Genomic DNA, 24,477 nt, shown 5'->3' on the forward strand with positions numbered 1-24,477 from the left:
GATGCAGGGTACATCAAGTTGATTGTGGAGCTTTAATCCGCTGCTTCTGATGCTGCTGGGAGGGATTTCCCTTTCTTTTCTTTGTTGTCACAGCTCCCCTGGCTCAGCTTTGGATTTGGCCCCGCCTCTGCGTGTAGGTCACTGGAGGGCATCTGTACTAGGCTTCCCCCCTCCGCCACCTGCAGTCTCCGCCCGCAAAGGGGCTTCCTAGTGTGTGGAAACCTTTCCTCCTGCACAGCTCCCTCCCACTGGTGCAGGTCCCGTCCCTATCCTTTTGTCTCTGTTTTTTTCTTTTTTCTTTTGCCCTACCCAGGTACGTGGGGGGTTTCTTGCCTTTTGGGAGGTCTGAGGTCTTCTGCCAGCGTTCAGTAGGTGTTCTGTAGGAGTTGTTCCACGTGTAGATGTATTTCTGGTGTATTGGTGGGCAGGAAGGTGATCTCCGTGTCTTACTCTTCCGCCATCTTCCCCTCTAGGATCAATATTTTTTTTTTTTTAAATTAGCAGTGTCCTCATGTTTATGAGCAACAACTTTAAGCCAGCACTCAACTCCTTGTTGTTTAGGAATTTGATCTGTAGGGTCAAAGATGCGTGGATGGGAGAATTTCAACGTTAGGAATTCAGGAAGCAGTGGTTATATATTTCTGAAATGTGGGGGTTTTTTGTTGTTTTTCTTTGGTCATTGTTCAAAAAACAGATGGTGGGTCTAGCTTTAAAGTAAATTGTTAATTATAACTGTTATCCTTTTTAGTTTAAAATCAAATGAAAAACATCAGACTAGATTAGTCTTGACTATCAAGTGGAATTGCATGTACTCATGAAAAGCCACCATTTCCGGACCAAATTAGACTCTTATTAACTCTAAAAACATGATGGTGCTTAATTTATTTGGGTTGTAGTGTTACCTCAGTGGTTAGTTGTCAGTTTCTGAAAACAGCAGTTTTCAACATTTCAAGATTTTCAATTAGACCGTAGTGACAAACGCCAGTCTTGCTAATCACTAGAGTTTAGTCAGTAAAATTACGATATGGTCTTTCTTTAACTATCGTCAGGTCACTTAGTATCTGCTTAATCTTTTTACGCTTTAATAAACTAAGGGAAAGATTGAGATCATTAGATATCCAACTGTAATTTAACACTGTCAAGATTAAGGAGGGGATTATGGTCATTAGGAGTAAAATGGTCTCATTTATGGACTAAGAACAATGAGTCCCATCAATAAACTACTTTCTGCCTCTAATGATCCTACTTCTAATTGTGTGCAAATCTAACAACAAACTCATTACCTTCTTTCATTCTTGAGGGGACGATGGCTTAACAGAAATTCTTTGAGTATGTGTTGCTTTTATACTTCCTTGACTTTTGGTACCTGTTTATCAAAGCAATAAATTATTTCTAGGTGAACTGGTATGTCTTTTAATGGAAATGTGCTGTGTTCTTTCTCAGTTTTTCAGCATAGATTTGACAGAGGAATAGATTTTCTAAGATTAGATAAGCTCCAAAATCAGTGGCATCTTAATCTTTACACGAGTCATTCATTTTAGACAGATATCTGTCTTATACAATTTCCAATTCAAAATACTTGAATGTTCTAAGAATTGAAAATGATCTCAGTGAGGGGTTCATAAAGGAGGTGTCTCATGTTGGGCTCTCTGTCATTCTCTCACCTTTATGGTAGAAATTCTCTTAACCCACCTCCTCGTAACCACGTTGCCTGAGAAATCAATGCTCACATTTTGCTGGATATAAGGTGTTGACTGATGCCCTTGCAGCTAGTAGGCTGTTCTCAAGTACATCCTGGCACTTCTACTCCTAACGTTTGAGATCATGGCGTGCCATGAGTCTATTGTGCTTATTCTCCAAACCTCCTGTATATGTCAGTTGTACTTGTTAGTTCAATTATGTCTTTCTTTTTTTTTATTTTCTAAATTAAATTTTATTGGAATATAGTTGATTTATAATATTGTGTTAGTTTCTGCTGTACAGCAAAGTAAATCAGTTATACATGCACATATATCTACTCTTTTTTAGATTCTATTCCCACATAGGTCATTACAGAGTATTGAGTAGAGTTCCCTGCACTTTACAGAAGGTTCTTTCTTTTTTTTTCTTATTTATTTATTTTTTATAGAGCAGGTTCTTATTAGTTATCTCTTTTATACATATTAGTGTATATATGTCAATTCCAATCTCCCAACTCATCCCACCACCTCAGTTATGTCTTTCAATTAAATATTATGTGAACCAAGAAATAGTGCTTAAAAAATATGTCATTTTTATGAAAACTATGTCGAATGCTTTGCAAAATGCTTTATGTTTGATAAAGTCATTTTAAGTTTGCTGTCTAATCAGGATGGGTAAGAAAACTTAAAAGATAGGAACCAATTCCAAAAGCCTTCTGTACTCAGATTGCCCCATGAATATATTTAAGTTCTAGCAACTTAAATCTAGAAACCAATCTAGAAACTGGCTGAGAGGGTATATTTTGTGTGTGGTTTATATGCAAGCAAGCCTCAGTACGGAGCCAATCAGAGGATCCTAACTCAAATAGAATACCTTAGCTCTACATCAAAAAGATTGGCAAATGGGGCTTCCCTGGTGGCGCAGTGGTTGGGAGTCTGCCTGCCGATGCCGGCGATGCGGGTTCGTGTCCCGGTCCGGGAGGATCCCGCGTGCCGTGGAGCGGCTTGGTCTGTAGGCCATGGCCGCTGGGCCTGCGCGTCCAGAACCTGTGCTCCGCGGCGGGGGAGGCCACAGCAGTGAGAGGCTCACATAGTGCAAAAAAAAAAAAAAGATTGGCAAATGAATATTATTTATACTTTTTCTGTTAAAATATTTAAGATGTATATCATGTTTTATGAACACCTACTTTAACTGAACTCTTTGATTAACTGACCCTGCCTGATTTTCTAATTGTCTTTCTAGTCATGTCTAGTGTATTAAAAACTGTACTGCTGCTCACTCACATTCACTAGAAGTGTTAACTTCATATTCTAAGTCCATCATTTTTTCTCCTTTCTGCAGTGTATAAATGGGCCATGTGTGTTTATACCTTGAAGATTGTATTTCTTCCCCCAAGACAAACTCAATTTCTATAGGCTTTTGTCATTTTACCCAGTTAAGGTATTAAAAATCATGCAAACAGGGGCTTCCCTGGTGGCGCAGTGCTTGAGAATCCGCCTGCCAATGCAGGGGACACGGGTTCGTGCCCCGGCTCGGGAAGATCCCACATGCCGCGGAGCGGCTAGGCCCGTGAGCCATGGCCGCTGAGCCTGCGCGTCCGGAGCCTGTGCTCCGCAACGGGAGAGACCACAACAGTGAGAGGCCCGCATACCACAAAAAAAATCATACAAACAAGCTGAAGGCATCTGTCTTTTTTCTCTCTCTTGTGAATATTATTACCAGTGTGAATATGTTACCAATAGCATAAGACCATCTGAGGAGGAGAGTCTTATGGTAGCCTGAGAATAATTTTGTTGGCAATCTTAATGCTAAGATCAGAGATAAATAGGGAGGGCTTCTTGTGGGCCCTTGGTACATCCTGTAAGAAAAATGTGATGCCTCTGCTCTAGAGGAACTTAAAATCTTTTTGAAGAGATAAGATTTACAGATAAGAAATACTTAGAGAGCCGTATAAGATACTGAAATGCCTAGATGGTAAAGGGCAGATTATAAATTTTCTAGGAGCTAAGAGAAAGATAGTAAAATGTATAATTATGTTACCAAACCTAGAATGTTTACCCATCTCTAATGATTGAATCAAAGAATGGCTCAGGAAGACTTGGAAGTCTGGGTGTTATCAATGGAACATCCTTTCCATTGTAAATTGGAGAATAATTGATAAAACATAAGACTACAAAAATAAATACTATATTAGGAATTACCTAATATAATTTAAAACATGACAAGACTTGTTTCTGAAGGGTGAAGAATGAACATTTGTTTAAAAGCATGTAATGCAAATGTTCAGGTGGTCAATGAAGTCAAAAGAATTCTGCTTCTTAGGATGGAATTAGAACTTGTTGCATCATCTAAACCTTGGCGTGGAGATACTGACCTACAAATGGCAGTTTCATCTGGTTCAGCCATTACGTTTATACTCAAAATTCCCATGGGGACATTAATCAGTAGAAATGCATATATCTATATATATATATGCATATATATTTCCAATAGTCACATTTAATATGTATAAGAATGCTATATAGCAATATAGAAAATATATTAATATTAAAATATATATCACATTTATTCATTCACTTAATTTGATCAGCATTAACAAAATACCTGAGCCATTCATGGCACTGAAGTGTTCTGGGCACAGTTATAAGACTTACAAAATCATTGAAGCAGTGTGGGTCAACATGATACATAAATAACATAAGGGTATTATTTCCCCATTCTGCCCATTTATTATTTAGGACTTGATGTAGTTTGTTCTTAGTTGACTAATGATTAGACTGTTGGTTAGTAACATGTTTTTTTCATTTCACCCAATATTTATTCAGTCGTACTATGTGCGATGCACTGTGTTAGGCCCAGTGAGATGAGCAAAAAGTACCTCTGACCTTCAAGAACGTGACCAGAATATAATTTCCCTGATAAAATGATTGCAAAGAATTTAATCAGGTTGATTAAGAGAAATTTTTTTTTTCTTTATTTTTTGGGTGCATTGGGTTTTTGTTGTTGGACGCAGGCTTTCTCTAGTTGCGGCGAGCGGGGTCTACTCTTCGTTGCGGTGTGAGGGCTTCTCATTTCGGTGGCTTCTCTTGTTGCAGAGCACGGGCTCTAGGCGCGCAGCCTTTAGTAGTTGTGGCACGTGGGCTCAGTAGTTGTGGCTCACAGGCTCTAGAGCGCAGGCTCAGTAGTTGTGGCACACGGACTTAGTTGCTCCACGGCGTGTGGGATCTTCCCGGACCAGGGCTCGAACCTGTGTCCCCTGCATTGGCAGGCAGATTCTTAACCACTGCGCCACCAGGAAAGTCCTAAGAGAAATTTTTAAAAGACATTTCAAACAGTTCTTAGTTTATTCCAACTCTTGCAAAGTCAAACTTACATGCAATAGTGAATACTGAAGGAAACCAAGAGTCTTCTTTAGATCCCATAAGAAGAGTCGATAATCAAAAAGTCAAACCCGTTTGCTACGTTCATGTTAGTGAATATAAGGCATAGTTAAATAAAACTGACTGCAAAATTGAGATCCAGTTTTTTAACATCCAAGTTATTCTTAGGCAAATGTTTAAAACCTTAACCTATTTATATTCTTAAATTTTGCCCTCCCCCGAATTTATATTAGAAAATTCAGCAAGTACCTGAAGCAAATCTTAGGGGGAAAATGATAGTTTTGCTGCCTAATATTTTAAACTTTTGACTACAAATAATATGAGGTCATGAGTCCTAAAATGATTGGGGTCACATGCTGGATTCTGTGTTTATGGTGGAAAATTTGAAAATACTCTTTTTTATGAGGAAAGAATTCATGTAGAAAATGAAGTCTGTTGATGTATAGTAAGACAAAAAGAAGTGTTTTACAAGCGAAAAAAAGAAAGTGTTTTCCAACTTGGCTTGTTGTTCTAGTACTACTCATTAGTGTATGATCACTACTTTCTTTCTAAGATCATACCCTTTATTAGGCAGCAATATTCTGCTAATGGAGAAAAGAAAATGAGTGGTTTATAATTATGTAAATAAGGCATAGTTTTTCTATTTCTGAAAAGTAATAGAACTTTTCCCCCCTAAATGAATAAAGTCTCAAATAAAATTAGAATCCCTGTACCTCGCTACTCATTAAAGAGTGACACTAGTAACAATTTGCAAAGAGCAAACTGTAGAAATGCAATAAAACAAGATTATCATGGCAAAATTGAGATTTCTCTCTGTACGTCATGCTAAAAATGCAGCTGAGAGCTGGTCTTTGCAAGATCAATGAGGGATCTCTGCATGAAATGTGATTTGCATATTTAAAGAATTGATTTAAACCACAGCTTGCAACCCACGCCACAGAGAGAAAAGCAACATAACATGGATGCACCATTGTCCATCTATGTGTAGCAGAGTCCATGTGTTTGTCAGATGGACACTAGTGCATTTTTAATTCTCAGAGACAATAAGGTTTGTGTATGAAGTTTACAGAAGCTATTTCATTTTATGTCCACCATGGATATTGTGACTATTGTTTATTTCTGAGATAGCACAGTAATCTTCTATTAATTTGTGTTACTTTAATGCCTTCTATCCTAAAAACCTCTTGATTTGTATTCAAGATATTAGTCATATTCATTAGTTTCTAATTGCATTTGGTAACCTCTGGTAGCTTTTGAGACTTCAAATGTAATTGAAGGTTTTCATTTTAACTCATAGAATCAAGTAGTGATGGTGACATCAGTGTTCTAAGAAGAACACATTTTCCCCTGGAGGCATTTGTGAGATGGATTGAAAGTGTGGAGACCAGTTGCAATAGTCTAACCTTTGGGTGATGTGAGTCTCAGAAAAGTGGCAGTTGCCATGGAAAGGCAAAGATGGATGCTAAAAGGCATTTTGAAAAATAACGATTGACGAGAATTGGCTGGGTGTGGTTAATAAAAAGGATAAAGAGTAAAATCTAACTCACTGGTTTTAAGAAATGACAGCTGAAAGAATGGTGGTACCATTGTGGCAAACAGGATAATTGGAAATAGATTTTGGTTTCTGGCAGAAAGTGGTTGCTCAGGTTTGGATATGTTGCTTACCAGGACATGGACCACCCAATGGGATGTGTTTAGTTGGTAAGTGAGAAGAGAAGACTGTTCTTCAAATAAGAGGTAGGAGCTTGAATATAGAGATTTGGGAATCCTCAGCTTATATACAATAATGAAAGCCTTGATGTGAGAACAATGCCTTAAGATGAAGAGTTTTTAGAGAAAAGAGCAGAGGGTGTTGGGAATGCTTCCATTTACATGGTAGGAAGAAGCATAGAAGGCAGCAAATGAAACAGTTAGAAAGAAGAGTCATATTGCTCTATAGAATGAAAGAAAATTTGTATTTGGAGTTGAATCAGCATGATAATAGTGGCCTCAAATAATTTTTCCAGATACCTAGAAATTTCATATCATATACTTTGGGCCTAAAAGTAACCATTTTATGAGTTGATGGAATTCTAATGAATACAAAGTATCTGTGGCATAGAATAGAGATATTCCTGAAATGTTTCCTATGAAAAATATATCTCATGTACTGTGCCTTGCTTTCTAAATATTACCTTTATACATAGAAAAGAGAGTTAGGGGACTGTTTTGGCCCCATCCTTCTGCCAACTACAATTTCCCTGTATCAACATCTCTAACACCATCAACTCAAGTTTTTTATGACACAAGCACAGTTTACAAAGAGTTTTCACAACTCATTTGTAACTTTATCACCACTCTATGAGGCCAGCAAGGCAGGTGGTATCATTCGTGTTTTACAGGTGAGAAAACAAAGACTCAAAGCGGTTTATGTGTCTTGTGCAGTCATATGGAAAGTAAGTGGGACTCGGGTCTTCTAAGACCGGCTTTCTTTTTGTTGTTATCCTGCTGCCCCACATTTATTATACCTTCCCTGAAGACTACTGTAAGTGAGACTAGAATTTCATCAAAGCAGATCCTAAAGGTACATTATGAATTTACTCTCTGTTTTACTGAGTAAAAATCCATTTAGGCGATATTCCATACATTAGGTCAGAGGTCAAAAGTGACTGTTTACTGGGCTTTTGGGGACACATTTTGAGGCATATTAATTCCTTCAGGCTTCTTGAGTAAATTACTCTTGAAAGGGTTCTTATTGGTACCCTCCAGAGGCCCAGATGAGTTAATTGGCTTACAAAACATATGTGGATTGCACTCAGGGAATAGTTCACTCATCTCTTAACATCTGGATGTACTGTTTTATTTTTTTTTTTTTTTTACTATTATGTATTCATGTCTGGAAACTGTGGCCATTTAAAAAAAATATGGCAAGTAAACAGTATGTATATAATTAAGAATAATTCACTGTAGCTCTATGCACATTATAAAAATGTTTAAATAAAGAAAAAGCCCTCAAGTTTTTAGCACCATGTTAAAAATGTCCCAGTGTATCTATGTAACTATGAGTTCAGTGTAATTTAAATAACTAAAAAACATTTTTACAGCAACACTCCATTCTCATTTTGAGAGAATTACCAATTATATTTATATTATCTGCTTTGAAAATATGGGAAACAAGATTGTTCAAGATGTTTGTGTGCATGTCATTCCATGAACCAAAACACAGTTTTTCTTAATCTGCATTCCCCTGGAGAGATAATAAAATATTGCTCTGCTAAAATCTGATTTTCACCTTATGCTAATCATACCCTCTTCCTCAGACTTCTTCTCCTACTCCCTTCTAACTATAACACTCCATCAAAACAAGAAACAAAACAAAAACATCCTCCAAGAAAGAAAATTACAGAACTACAAAAGCAGTACAAAAACCAAGAAAATGAATATGTCTCTTTAGTAGAAAATAAGAGATGAACGTTGATGACTCTGCCATTGAAAATGAGTCCCATTCTACCACTTGGCCTCAAAGTTCCTTGGCCTGGATTCCATCCCCATGAATTTTTCTCTCCAGCTCCCCTAAAAGCATGGAAACAATAGCCTTTGTTGTAGAATATGGCTGCCTCCAGGATTCCACATTTTGAAAAGTGCCTTTCATTCCCACAGCCATCCTCACACAGCCCTCGCCTCTCGAGCCTGTCTGTTGGCCTCATTATGACTTCACCTTTACCCTTCCTTACCCTCTCCCTTTTCTTCCAGTCTATCAGTTCCCCTCTAGCTGCACTCACCACATCACCTGACCTGTACATTTCTAGCACACACTGCCAGCACTTTGGAATCTCACACTTTTCCTCAAGCCCCCCTCCTTTTGTCTTCTGTCATTCATACCTGGCTATTCCTATTGCTCTGTTCCAATTCCAAGTCCTGCATAGATAACAAAAGTCATACAGTCCACCTGATGGGATCTTCTATCCCATGATTTCTAACGTTGGGCCCCTAATGGAGTAGTGACCGATTTCCGTTTAACTCAAATCCTCTCTTGTTCTCCCACAACAGCAATTCCAAACTGTGTTTGTTCTCCTCAAGCCCCCAAGTCCATCCTCTGTATGCCTAGAAGATCACCTTTTCTCCTTCTTGACTGAGAAGATGGAAACCACCCCTTTCATTTACAGTTACATGTCTCAAGGAACACATCATCCTCCATCTCTTTCCAAAGTTTCTTACTTCCTGCTCACTTATTTTTATTGAAGTATAATTAATTTACAATATTGTGTTAGTTTCAAGTGTACAGCAAAGTGATTCATTTATACATATGTGTATATATATATATATTATTTTTCAGATTGTTTCCCATTATAGGTTATTACAAGATATTTAGTATAGTTCCCTGTGCTATACAATAGGTCCTTGTTGTTTATCTGTTTTATCTATAGTAGTGTATATCTGTTAATCCCAAACTCCCAATTTATCCCTTCCCCTCCTTCCACTTTGGTAACCATAAGTTTGTTTGCTATGTCTGTGCCTACTCACTCTTTAACGCTTATAATCTGACTGGTACCTCTCATCAATGTATCCATCCTTGTATGTACTTGATTTAACCTCCTTACAAAATTACAAGCTCTGAGCATAGCAGGACTGTGCTTTACTCCTCTCTCAGGTCCTTGCCCTTTGCTATTACAATGTTGTGCCATTAGCAGACACTAAATAACCATGTGTTAAATTACGGACATAAAAGAACTTCACACACCAGGTTCCGCTTGTACTTCTCATACTTGGAAATGCTGCTTAACTAAAATTTGCCTTTCCTTATTCCTAAGAACCAGTAGAGCATATTGGTTAAAAGCACAGACTAGACTACATAACTTCACATACTAGTTCTGCCACTTACTACGTATATAACCTTGAGGAAATTATTTAGTCTCTCTTTGCCTCAGATTTCTCATATGTGAATAGGGATAATAACAGGATATATCTCCCAGAGTGGTTATGAGAATAAAATGAGTGTGTGTGTGTGTGTGTGTGTGTGTGCACACATGTGTGTGTAACACTGGGATGTGTAACTTGTCAACTTCCTAAAATGTATTGGATTATCATTTTAAAGCCCAAGTTAACTACAAATAGATCAGTTATATAGTATACTTCTTGGTCAATTATTTATTAGATCTTTAGAAAAGTCTGAAAGGAAGTATAAGGTAGAGATATAATACTGGAGAATTTGATTTGCTTCCCTCTGTGTTACTTTGACAACTGATCATTTGGCCATTGAGATTACATTTCATATTACTTTATAATGGCTGATTTTTCCTCTTATATTGGCTGGCTTACAGGACCTGGCTTTGAGTTTCTGCATGCACCTATTGCTGTTATATTTTACTTAATTTGAAGATTTTTCAAATTTTGCCAGAGGTGCCTTGATCCTATCTGCCTGTGGTATTATGCTAGCTGTATAAAAAATGCTTTTTTTTTAGCTGTTAAATAATTATTCTGTTGATGCATTTGGCAGAATAAACTTATATAATCAGCTGCACCTTGTGGAATTCACAGTATGCATTTATCCTCAGAAGGATAGAAATAGTTGTAAAGAGACTCAGGTGCATTGTGTTTGGAAGAGGAACCAGAAATCCACAGACCTGGCTGTATATACATGGACAATCACTTCTGATTTCTCTTTCTCCATATCCTCATGAGCTATCTGGGCTAGGAAATTAATGTTGCCCCTCCCAAGAGTGTACTTTTATTCATCTAGAGCTCATGGTGTTTGCTAGAGGTGAGGGGTGAGGGGTGAGCAAAATGGGTGAAGATGGTTAAAAGGTACAGACTTCCAGTTATAAGATAATCAAGTTCTAGGGAGGTATGTAATGGATAGCAAGTGACTGTAGTTATGATGCTGTGTTATATATTTGAGAGTTGCTAAGAGACTAGATCTTAAAATTTCTCATTACACACACAAAAATTTTGTAACTAAACTTATTGTGGTCATCATTTCACAATATATACATATATCCAGTCAGTGCATTGTACACCTAAAACTAATACAAAGATATATGTCAATTATATCTCAATTAAAAAAAATAGAACACAGGTCAGCAGACTTTTCCCATCAAGAGTCAGAAGTTAAATATTTTGGGCTTTGCTGACCATACAACATCCATGTCACAAGGACTCAGCTCTGCAGCCTTAGGCAATGTGTCAATGGCCGTGTTCCTATAAAACTTTACTTATAGACACTTAAATTTGAATTTCATACAATTTTTATGTGTCACAAATTTTATTCTTTCATTTTTTTGCAACCACTTATAAATGTAAAAAGCATTCTTACCTTGCAGGCCATATAAAAACAGGCAGTGAGCCAGATTTGGCCTATGTGCAAGTAGTTTGCCAACTCTTGATCTGGAATAACAATTTATACATGTATTTATATATTTGAGGACATACAGTACGTAAGGTATTACCTTGCGGTGCTTGTATTCATGATTATTTTCACTTTCCTTTCCCTGATTTCATAAATGATCATGAGGCATTTGAAAAATCCGAAGAGCCTTTGACCAGATTGTGTATGTATGTGCTTGTAGATATTTTTGCCAGAATACTTCAAAGTCTCTGAGCTCTTTATTCACCTTTACTTTGCCGAATGTTTTCCCACCTGTGTAGATGAATGAAGGTTTTTGACAGCTTTTCTTTGCATGACTTTCAAAACTAGTTGCTACTTAAATTACCCAAAGGTGTCTGTAGCCCTTCATTGTATATTTGATGAGTCCCTTTTTGCAGGGGTGGAGGGACTTTTCAGGAACATATTTGAATAGATTGAAAATTCTTCATGACAAAGTTCAAATATTTTGGGGGGGTCTTATGGAAGATGACATTTAAAACATCCTTTGTGCCTCTAAGGTAGTTCATTTCTTCAGGACCTGAGACATATCCAGTGATTTTTGGCGGGTAGGTGTTGCTTCATAGAATCTCCCTATACACTTAGAAAGGTTCTTTCCCTTCTTTGTTAACTGTCAGATTCACCCTATGTCCCAATATTTTATCTCCTATAAAATTCAGAATGAACATGAGTGATATGGGGGTACCATTCAAAGTTAGGGAGTGTCTTTTCTTTTACAAAGAGGTTATTAAAACAAAATGCATTAAACAGTTAAGATCCTACTGTACATAAACTTTCATAAGATGATTTTTTTTTCAATTGACATGAAAGAAATCACATGTATTACAAAGTTTTTGTGAATTTCATATTATTGGCTATATAATTATCATTCATATCATTGTACTAAAGTTTTTACTTAATTATTCCCTTATCTCTGATCATCTAGATTGTCATTTTATATAAGATCATATGACTTTCTTTGGCTAAAAGCCTGGCTTCTCTTTCAGGCTTTCTTTTTTTTTGAAGACAGTTAACAACAACTAGTATTACTGTGTCAAATGTTAGAATATTTATAAGCCACTTAACTCTAATTCTTTTCTTGGAAAGTTATGATTTTTTTTTTTCGGTTTACATTGTACGAGAGTTTCTGTAACTGTACCCTCAGCAGTACAAAGTAGTCTACACTTTAAAAATCATGTTTGCTAATTGGGTAAAAGAAACATGGTGTCTCAGTTCAGACAAAATTTATTAAGCACTCACTGTATGGCAGGTACAGTGTTAAAAGCTGAGAATAGGAAAATATTTTTGATAGCCTCACTGTGCTTTCAAGGAACTAAAATTCTTTTGAGAGAAGTAGCCGTATAAACTATTAGAATGCAATGAAAAAACCTTAAAAGAATCAAAAGTACTATGGGAGCACTGAGAATGGGGTTACTACATCTAGAGATGTCATGAAAAACTCCATAGACGAGTTGACCTCGAGCAGAATGGGAATTCCAGAGAAAAAGAGTAGAGTGATGGTTACCAGTGTGGCGTGGGATGAATTGGGAGATATTAGTCAAAGGGTACAAACTTCTAGTTATTAGATTAAGAAGTTCTGGGGATCTATTATACAGCATAGTGACTATAACTAATAATATTGTATCAGAGACTTGAATGTTGCTAAGAGAGTAGATTTTAAATGTTCTCACCACAAAAAAGAAATGATAATTATGTGACGGGATGGAGGTGTTAACTAAAGCTATGGTGGTGATAATTTTGCAGTATATAAATGTGTCAAATCAACACATCAGTATATTTAAACTTACACAATGCTATGGGTCAATTATATTTCAATAAAACTGGGAAGGAACAACAAAAACAAACAATAAAATAAGAAGTAGTAACATTTGCTTTTATCCCCCCATTATGGAGGGCAAAAATTTTTTTTTAATCAAGTAAAAGGAAGCAAGTGCCTCTGGGGAGTGGGAAATAGGGGGCAGGAGACAGCAGGTGCTATTTTCGTAACCAGTTTTATAGAATGATTTGACTCTATAAATTATATACATTTATAACTTTCATAAAAACAAAAAACTATGCTTAAAACTTCCACAAAGAAATAATTAAAAGTTGCTTATATTCTTTATAAAGAAGAAGAATGGGAGTTCATTAGTCCAGGGTAGCAGAAAGATATTCCAGGCAGAGAAATGTGAACCAAGGGAGGGAGACATGAAAGAGAAGTTGAGGATGGCAGTTCAGGAGCATTAAGTGTGGGAGAATGACCTTAAATGAAAATGAGAGATAAGGAGATGGAAGTCATCTATTTAAAGGCCTTATACATATTGATCCTGTATGTGACGGGAGAACAAAAAGAAATAACATCTTTCTAATTCTATAAGGTGCTAGTTTATATGATAAGAGCTCTGTCTACATCATTTCACTTTATCACTATGATAACCTTATGAGGTTAGAATTGTTTTCCCCATTTCACTGATGAAGAAACTAAGGTTCATAAAGGTGAAGTAACTTGCCCAGAATCGCGTAGTAAGTAGTGGATAAAGAATTTGAAGTAGGTGTGTCTGACTCCAAAGGCCATGCTTTTTTTCTCCACCATAGCATAGCACACCATTGGATACTGAAAGATTTTAAGCATTGTGGTGGCAAAATCAGGTTTTAGTTTTTAAAGAATAAGTCTGGCATAGTGTGGAACCAGATTTTATGATGCCATTGTTGACTAATTTGGAAGTGTGTTTCTATTCTAGGAGGACTATTTAGTCGGATGTATTGTTAATTCGGATTCCAATCCCAATTCTACTGACACTAGTCAGCACCTCCTAAGTGCTGGGCACTCCACCACATGTGTTTTACCACATTCTGTAAATTAGTGTTTAATTGTGGTTGAATACAGTATTTTAATGCGTTTGGCTAGTTTGATCTGCTAGAAAAACTGTTTTGGAAGAACATATATGATGTTCAGGGCTAAATCTCTTTTGTCAGCAAGTATTACCAGCATGACATCTGGTTATGTGTCATGTTTAGAATTTCCTGTGATCACAGCTTAAAAAATGTTATTCTGCAACTTGTAGCAGCCAACCATATTTAATACTGAAAAAGTGGTTTTGATTTTGGTGGGAAATTGGTAGACCTACATAATGAATGTCAGTTTCTAGTTGTCTGAGGTTGAAAGTAATGACCATTTGTGTGGAATTCTTATTTGAGTTTTCTTATCCATTACTGGCTCCATAGAAGACCTCCAAATCCTTTATAAATTGGCAAAATAATTTCAGTAAAAGGGCCATAACTGTTAAACATTTATTTTCAAATACTGAAGGATAGGGATTACAGTGGCAAATGTAACTCGCTGACTAACTGGAGGGGCAGTGATGGACCTTTTGAAATTGATGGAAGGTGAAATTCATTTTAAAAATTTAGAAAAAGGAATAAAGGGGTAAATAAATAGATCCTTTAAAAAAAATAAAGGAGAGAAGGACTTTATCACGTCCAGGGCAGCAACAGAGTTACTGACTTGGGAACTAAAGCAGATGTGTGCAACATCCCTTTCTACTCAGTACACTCAGGAGCGGTAATTATATTGTTCCACTCTGATTAAAATCCAGGTAATCACTGCTGTCGGCCTTAAAAAAAAAAAGTTCACTGATAAGAAGCTCTGCAATTAATTGCAATGACCATTCAAAGAAAAACAAGCAACAGTGAAAGCTAGAAATGTATATACCCTAAAAGAAGTTTGTAGAGCTACAAACAGGAAGAAGACATGCTTGCCATGAATACCTCAAGTGGAACTGGTGGGAAAGAGGGACCAAAGAAGGACGAAACCTACTTTGTCTTCTATTGGCTAAACCACCCTTAACCCTTCCACTTGTACCAGTGTTAATGTATCAATTATGTACACTATGAAGGAAAAACAATCGAGTCTTTCAGCTTTCTCATTCTTTTAAGGAAATTTGGGCAGATATTTTCTTGACTCTGTGCTTTAAAGGCCTGCAGCTTTTAGATTTTGTGTACTCCCCCCCACCTCCAAATGCAATTAGCTGTGTGGTTGTTATTAGCAACATTTGTTTCAAGAGAAGTATAACAGCAAGACTTTTGGTGGGGGGGAGACAATAGGAATATCCATGGTACCTATGAAAGTTCAGAGTAACTCACAGCAAAGTAGAGGAAAGAGGAAAAATAGGAATAAATTACAAGCATAGCCTAGAGGAGAATGACCTTACCCAACATCTAGAAATGTTTGTACTTGGAATGAGTCAAGGATGAGGAATTATTACCTAGACTTATACAGCCAGAAAACTAACTGTACTAAATTATATAATGAAACAATGTAACTGAAGTTGGATCTGTATACAAATGCCTCCCTATTTCCTGTATCCAGCTCAGACCTCTCTTCTGACCTCCAGATCCATATATCCAACCTCCTATTTGCAATCTCAACTTGGATGCTTCATACAGTTGAAACTTAGTTGGTCCAAAGCTAAATAAACCCATGAATATTCCCCCCAAATCTCCCTCCTGATGTCTCCGTTTCCTTTGTTCATGCCGGAAACCCAGGAATCATTCTTAACAATTCCTTCTTCCTTACCGCTCACATTTTATTCACCCCAAGCCCAGTCAGCTCTGTGTCTAAATTACATACCACAACCATCTTTGGTCACCCTAATTCAAGCCACCATCACCTCCTGTCTAGACCATAATCATTGTTTCTTAACTCTTCTCCCCTTTTCTATTCTTGACCCCCTCCCTCCATTTTCCACATAGCTGCCAGAGTTTAATCTTTTTTAAAGTGTAATTTTCATCAGCCTCCCCTGCTTAAAGCCCTTCAGTGCATTCCCATTACTCTTAGAGTGAAACCTAAAGTTCTTATCATGGCCTAAAAGGCCCCACCTACCCCTCAAACCTCATTTCCTCTTTTAATCCATTGTTAGGTTATTAGGCAAAAACACTTAAGGTATAGTAGATTTATGAGATGATAACACCCAGATAAAGCCCCACTTTATTTATGGACTGATTTCAGTGGTGAGGAACTTAGAAAATCATTACAGTTATATCCTCTAGTTTGTTTAGTTTGCATTGCCAGTCTCTTATCTGGGGGCATATAGTAATCCTATTAGTATCCACAGTCAGTTAATGAAGAAGGAAAACGTAACTCAAACCTTACTATACCCTTCCCAAGCCTCTTTTATCTGCCCTGTAACCCTACTACCAAGCAGAGCTGCCAATTCGAGCAGCACTAATGTGGAAGGGACTCTGATGACTCCAGCATTATGACCTCATCACTGACACTGACCTCATGACAACCTGCATTCAGTTTGGGTGAAAGTCGATGGCTTATATATAAGTACATATCTGTGGACTTCACTCATTAGACTTGTTCTGGGAGAACCCAGGCAAGTGCAAGAATAACCTTGCAAAATCGTACAGTCCTAGTGATTTCCCTGATGAGTTCAGAAATACATTTCTTGGATAATTTGGCCGTAGTCACAAAAATTACACTCAAGAAGGCTAACAGTCTTTTAATATAGCATTATAGCTTTATTTTTTTATTTATTTTTTTAATCTGTTTTTATTTATTTATTTTTGGCTGCATTGGGTCTTCGTTGCTGCACACAGGCTTTCTCTAGTTGCGGTGAGCGGGGGCTACTCTTTGTTGTGGTGCGCGGGCTTCTCATTGCGGTGGCTTCTCTTGTCGCGGAGCACGGGCTCTAGGCGCTCAGGCTTCAGTAGCTGTGGCGAGTGGGCTCGGTAGTTGTAGTTTATGGGCTCTAGAGTGCAGGTTCAGTAGTTGTGGCGCCTAGGCTTAGTTGCTCCACGGCATGTGGGATCTTCCCGGCCCAGGGCTCGAACCCGTGTCTCCTGCATTGGCAGGCGGATTCTTAACCACTGCGCCACCAGGGAAGCCCAGCATGCAGACTATTTAGTTGTGGCATGCATGTGAGAGCTAGTTCCGCGACCGGGGATCGAACCCGGGACCCCTGCATTCGGAGCATGGAGTCTTACCCACTGGACCACCAGGGAAGTCCCGCATTATAGCTTTATGATGACACTACCTACATGTATTTAATTCTTGCCAAATAACACGTGGAAGAAAGTATTCAAGTGGTTTATCAATCAATATAATCTTTTCGTACCTTATTAAGGATATAATATACCAGGAGTAAAGGGGTTAGTAAAGTTGCCATTAAATGGTTCCTCGGATTAGAACATTTGTGAATGCTTTCTCAAGAAGCTGGTAGTTGTTTTGACATGAAAAAAAAAAAAAAACAGTGCTCATTTCTCACAGCTGGTTTATCAGAACTTTGGCAACATTGAATATAGTTGTTTTTCACATGTTTTTTCTGTGTGATTTTTTTCAGTAATTATTATAGCTCAAAACTAAATGCATACATAAACATAGACTCAAAATTCCAAATTTTACAAAGATGTAATTTCAGATTTTGTAAGATTTTTGTCCTTTCTAGTCTTTAGTCAACAAGACTACATTTTACATATTTTTCCATAATTTCACTAATTTAGTTTTAAGGCCTCCTGTTATAGGTAATATTAAGTAGCCTCCTTTCATAAGGGTCCTTTTTACCACTTGTGTTCTGATTACAAGCAAAAGAAGGATACATTACATAGACTTGACAAGTGAAGACTTTAATATAGGATTGCCATAAAGGATTTATCAATATCTGAAGGTTCTGGCAAGCTTTTTTGCTAAGGAGAATACCATTCCAGCCACTTACATAAAATCTCCAAGGGAGGACAAGTCAGTATAGCCCAGCCTCAACTCAATAAAGACATGACTTGGGGGCTTCCCTGGTGGCGCAGTGGTTGAGAGTCCGCCTGCCGATGCAGGGGACACGGGTTCGTGCCCCGGTCCGGGAAGATCCCACATGCCGTGGAGCGGCTGGGCCCGTGAGCCATGGCCGCTGAGCCTGTGCGTCCGGAGTCTGTGCTCCGCAACGGGAGAGGCCACAGCAGTGAGAGGCCCGCGTACCGCAAAAAAATAAAATAAATAAAAAATAAAGACATGACTTGACCCATTAAAGTTATTCCAGTTTGAGATGTGGGTGAGTGAGAGATCTTTTACTATAAGAAAAACAAATGAGCTTTAAAAAAGATTCTTCATAATGAGAGCAAACTATTCCAACAAGACTACATCTAGCATTGCTTTATAGAAGCTTCGGCTTGCACCTGTTCTTCCCAATCCTGGCCTTGAGCTAAGACTGTCAACAAGAGTAAGAGATTTTAGTTTGTTTTTTAGTCTTTGATTTAAAAACTCACACATACTATTTGCTGCAGGCAGAATAACAGTTGGAGAAGAGACAGCAGGTGAAAGAACTCGATGCTTCACAGGTAGCTTGGCTGTCCAGTGCTAGTGGGTCGGTGGTCAGGCTACAGAATTTTGGGTTGCAAATCATGATTCAGAGGGTTTTAAACTTTTCTTCTCTCCTCCTTTACCCCGGCTATCCTTTCACCATACATTCCATAGTTATTAGCAAGGTTGTTTGTTTGTTTTGTCTTTTCTTTTTGTTAGAAGGCTCCACTTCTTTCTTTTTAAAAAAATGCATTCAGACTGAGGTTTACAGGCTGAGATCTTGTACAAATGTATGAACCCAGACAGTGAAACATACTTAGTGAAGTTTTTCGAGTTAAACATGTATATGGTTTATAAAGTAGTTTTCATGTTTTGTTATGGATGTTCCTCTGCTCTCAGCATCAGTTCAGGCCGTATTATGGATCCGATTGAGAAAAACTGCACCTTATACCAAAGGCACATGTTCCAGGGGCAAGTGATGAATGGCTCTTGTGAACACACATTGAGGACATACGTTTTTAAATTTCATTTAGTAAGGACTCTAGTTAAGTTGTGTTTTCTGTTAAGGTGACTTTTTAACAATTTTTTATTCTCCTAAGAATGAGTCATTCTCTAACAGATTTTTTTTTTTAATTAGAGGAATTTCTTATTTGGGTGCCATTTATCACTTATTTTCTTTAAAGGCCTGAGAAGCCCACAGTGCTGACTGAGCCTTTGCTATTTTTATTGTATAAACACATTTGCTTCATTTTCATGTATAGCAGTCACACAAAACGAAACTATTAACTTATAAATGTACTTAAGAAAGAATACAACTGTGCCTATTGTTTGGGCTGCTTGTAATGTCCTTTTCTTTTTTATACATGTGCTTTCTGGATGAGTCACTTTAATGTTATGCCGCTCGGCTGACAGTAATTCTTCAACTAAATATATTCAGTTAAAGAAAATTACAGGGTGCTTATAATCAGGTTGGGGCCTATTCACATACAGACTTACAAGAGTAAATTGTTACCTGGCCTTTCTTAGAGCAAAGATGTCAAGAAGTGCTGGGTTACTTTGTCAATGGGTAAAATTAATAGAAATATTTAATTCAGAGAAAAGAATTCCCCAAGTTGCTGGAAAAGCTTTTATATTTACATAAAATTACACATTCTGCACATGGTCTAGAGAATGTCACCAGAGTACTGTGATTGTTTTTTTCCTTAAATGCATATCAGTTCTCTTAGGTACTATGCAATTGAAGAGTCTTTCCATATAAAAATCTCATTTAAAATATTTTTCTTACACTTTACTTTTCTCCAAATTATGAATTGGAGCAAGTCTGTCATTTCAAATGTTTTGAATGAAGATCAGGCCACTCTCATATGTTTGCTTGAAGCCAGCAAAGAAGTACTATATGTATATTTTTCAACTGAAGTAAGCAGATAAATAAGATTCGTGGAGAAGGTTTCTCCCTAACGTATAACTCAAGAGAGTGTACTGAGCTTAAAAGGTTATTTATGGAGTATAAGAAAGAAAGCTATAATAAAGAACCTGGTAGCTATAATTTAATTTTTTAGTGTTATAATTCAGATTCAGTAGCAGATGTAAAAAATGAAATTAGTGAAAAAAGTTAAAGTGCCACCAGACTGACTAATCAGTCATTGAAAATGCTTGTAGTGGAAATTTACTCAGATAGAAAATGTTTGCCCTGTCACTAAAGACTCCTTAATTTATATTAGTGAACTAATATAATGACAGGCACAAAAATAAACCCTGAGGTGGGGGCTATGCAGTAGACAAGCATTTCTAACCTACTCTGCTATTTAAATGTTCTTGGAACTCCAGCTGCCCTACATCTCCCTACCCCCTCCAGTAAATATATATATATATATATATATATATTTCAGTCTTTCTTTCTCTCCCTCTCTCACACACACACACGCACGCACGCACACACACACCCTGAAGACATATTAGAAGAAATGTAGGCTAGGATCTAACTAGTTACATAATCAAATTGTCTCCTAACTCTTAAGATTAAAACAAATGTATTCAAGGCAAATAATCAGGCAGGTAAACACATGTTAATTCTTTATAACACTTACAAAAAATTTCTTATGGTTTAGACATGTCTAGAAAATCAAAGTAACTAACTTGTAAATGTCTCCAAAGAAATACTACTGCGCAGATTTTAATTTCCAGAAATATTCTTTTTTGCGGTACGCAGGCCTCTCACTGCTGTGGCCTCTCCCGTCGCGGAGCACAGGCTCCGGACGCGCAGGCTCAGCGGCCATGGCTCACGGGCCCAGCCGCTCCGTGGCATGTGGGATCTTCCCGGACCGGGGCACGAACCCGTGTCCCCTGCATCAGCAGGCAGACTCTCAACCACTGTGCCACCAGGGAGCCCCCCAGAAATATTCTTTAAATTTGGAACTTGCTAGTATCTCTAACAAATTGGCTATTCATTAGTATAACTGTCACTGCCTCCCAGACGTAAAATTCCACGTACCCTGTAAAACCTACAAACAGAGAACCCAATCTAAGTTTAGTTCCCGTGATTAGAAAGAAGACCGATATTAAATCAGGCCGCAGTGAGGTAGCAGGTAAGGAATGACTGCTTTTTTTGTTCAGATTACATCTAAATTGTTGTTTGGTTTTTGGTGGCACGTTTACAGTAGGAATTTGTCTGTTGGTAGAATATAGTGGGAAGGATAGTAGAATATGAAACGAATATTTATAGATTACCTATTATGTACTTGTTATAATGATAGAAACTTTATATTAATCAAATTATTTAACTTGAATGGCTACCATTTAAGGAAGGTATCATTATCTTTATTTTTCAAATTGGGAAATGAAGACCCAGAGAGGCTAAGCGACTGGCTCAAAGTAACCCAACTATTAGTGAATATGGTAGAGGTTAGAATCTAGGTCGACCCTGACTCCTGTCCCCAAGTATAGGTGGCATACCCTTGTGCCAATGAGTACAGATTTAAAAAAAATTTTTAATTGAAGTATAGTTGATTTACAATATCGTGTTAGTTTCAGGTGTAGAGCACAGCGATTCAGTTACACACACACACACACACACACACACACACACACACACACATATACTTTTTCAGGTTCTTTTCCCTTATAGGTTATTACAAGATACTGAGTATAGTTCCCTGTGCTATACAGTAGGTCCTTGTTGGTGATCTATTTTATATATAGTAGTGTGTATATGTTAGTCCCAACCTCCTAATTTATCTATCCTCCCACCCCTTTTCCCAGATTTTATTTCAAGTTGTTGGCCTTCCAGAAGTAGAGACACTGCTTTACATTTACAATTTCCTGACAAGACATCACTTAGCTCATATGATACCCCTTCTTGAGAGTAGTATATACCTCATAGAGTTTTTGTGAGAGTTAATACATAAAACTAATTAAAGTAATATCTAGCACATAGTAAGTACTCAGTAAATGTTAGTTATTACTTAGAAGCATAAGTAACGACTAACCCTTTTACCTTAGGAGGACTAGTTGAAGGAACCAGGTGTTTGTAAACTGGGCAGATTAAGAAGATGCAAGTGACACCTTTCCTGTAAAATAGGGAGTAGACTTGAGCAGTGTTGATTTAAGGCAAAATGAGGACTAATGGGTAAGAAGAGTTCAAGTAGGCTGGTTTCGATTATAAGCAAATAAAATTTTTCTAATTATATCAACTGTCAAAAATGAAGTAAGCCACTTAGGGATAGAGTGAAACCCCTGTTGTGGGTCTAGTTTATGCAACACCGTAGATTAACACCCCCTGAAATAGAATTCCACCAGTGAGAGAATAAGAAATGAGAAGGAGCCAGCAGGTGAAATTCCCAGCCCTTTTAACCAACTCTTCCAAGTTGGAGTTGATTTATTTGTCTTACATGGAGACCAGGACTGACTACATGTTTAGGGGGACCTAGTGCAAAATTAAATTGCAGAGCCCCATTTTAAAAATTACTAAGACTTTCAAAACGGTGGCAACAAAGCGTTAAACAAAGTGCAGGGCACTTTTAATGCAGCCATAAGTTTGCATGTGGGCTAACATCCTTGGTTTCTTACATCTCCAGTACTTTATTTTCTTTCGTTCATTCATAATGTTAATAAATTATTAGAGAGGGAGAATAGAGAAGCTGAAAAAAAGGAAAGGTGTCCCTTACTTCTCTTCCTTATCTCTGTTTCTCACTTTCCCCTGTGTCTAAGCATCTCCTTCAACTTCCTGCTTCCTTTCATACTCACATAATAATTGATATGCTAACTTCCAATCACTTCGGTTGTATCTAACTTCTACATGCACATCCAGTTGCAGAAGTGGGAAAACATTTAAATCTGAATCAAAATTTCTTGAAATATACATATTCATTCAACAAACATTTATTGAGTACCATGTGTGATAAGTACTGAGGGAAAAGCCAAGTACTAGGTAGGGATCTTACCATTAAGTAGCAGGAGGTTTTATAGCAGAGACTCTATATACAAAAAATGAAAAAAAATTCTCACTTAAAGCAGAAGGTGGTGTGTGGAAGATCACTTAAACAAATAGAAGTGTCTCTAAATGGTAGAGAATTTGGACTAGAGCTCTAGAGGGATTTACAGAGGACTAAGGATTTGACAGGTGGAACTGAGGAGGACAGATGTCTCGAAAACATTGTTTTATTCAGAATTCAACTTTAGGGTAAAAGCAATTTTAGTGGATTAAAAAGAATGTCTCGTTATTTGAGTTATCTAGACTTTTGTGTGCATAGCAACTTGATTAGGCTGTTATTACTCTGTTGAACAATCAGAAGGATCCTCATGATCACCCCCTTTTTTACTACTGGAATTACTATTGCTTTTCTCAGGAGGATTACTATTGTGACTTAAACCTCGCCTATGGGCACATTTTGTTTATTGCAGAAAGTTGTCATGAGTTTATTTCTTCTGTGTAGCCTATACGACATAAACAACTTGTCAACTTCATATCTTCAGTTTTTCAGTCAAGCAAGTGGGAAAGGAGAAACCCTTTGAATAATTAGCAAGAATCTCCTGGAAAAACCCAAGAGAAAAAGTTCAGCTTTAAAGCCAGAGAGAATGGTTACCTCCACAGCAAACTCGTCCTTTAAATAAAGCAAGCAATGATTGCTGAGCCATTAGCACATTTATGGCAGGACAAAACTCTCTTCGACTTCTCCGATAAAGAATAATTTCCAAGCTTGTCAGATCTAAACAAATGGAACTAAATTGGACATAGCTATTTGAACTGACAGAGTAATAGGAAAAAAAAAATAATTTGTCTTTAGTGTTGGTGTTTGATTTTCAGTCTCTTGAACTTCCAGGTATATTTAAGCGATTTCTCCTCATTGAGTTATAAAGGTGTACGTGTCAGTGTGATGAATTTGTATCAGAAGACTTTGGCTGAAATTTGCCAGGGGATTGATTTTTGTCAGTCTCTTGAATTTTTCATTGTAATTCTGATATGCCTCTGAATGAGACTGAAATTTACTTAAAAAAAAAAAAGAATTGTAATATTATTCTATTTCTGTTTCATGGTCCTTTAATGAAAAGAACTGTTTCAGAGACCTGGATTTAAAAATCAATGTCATGGGGGCTTCCCTGGTGGCGCAGTGGTTGAGAGTCCGCCTGCCGATGCAGGGGACACGGGTTCGTGCCCCGGTCCGGGAAGATCCCACATGCCACGAAGTGGCTGGGCGCGTGAGCCATGGCCGCTGAGCCTGTGCGTCCGGAGCCTGTGCTCCGCAACGGGAGAGGCCACAACAGTGAGAGGCCTGCGTACCGCAAAA

The 24,477-nt window shown here is 37.6% G+C and overlaps 1 protein-coding gene across 3 annotated transcripts in view; it reads left to right on the forward strand.

Annotated features, from left to right (window-relative positions):
- The window catches only part of DIAPH2 (diaphanous related formin 2), an 863,347-nt gene that overhangs the window by 535,308 nt on the left and 303,562 nt on the right, over window positions 1-24,477 (forward strand). The window lies entirely within an intron of this gene.

The sequence above is a fragment of the Neophocaena asiaeorientalis genome, unplaced genomic scaffold (genome assembly GCF_003031525.2).
Source record: "Neophocaena asiaeorientalis asiaeorientalis breed wild unplaced genomic scaffold, Neophocaena_asiaeorientalis_V1.1 scaffold656, whole genome shotgun sequence".
NCBI classification, from domain to species: Eukaryota; Metazoa; Chordata; class Mammalia; order Artiodactyla; family Phocoenidae; genus Neophocaena; species Neophocaena asiaeorientalis.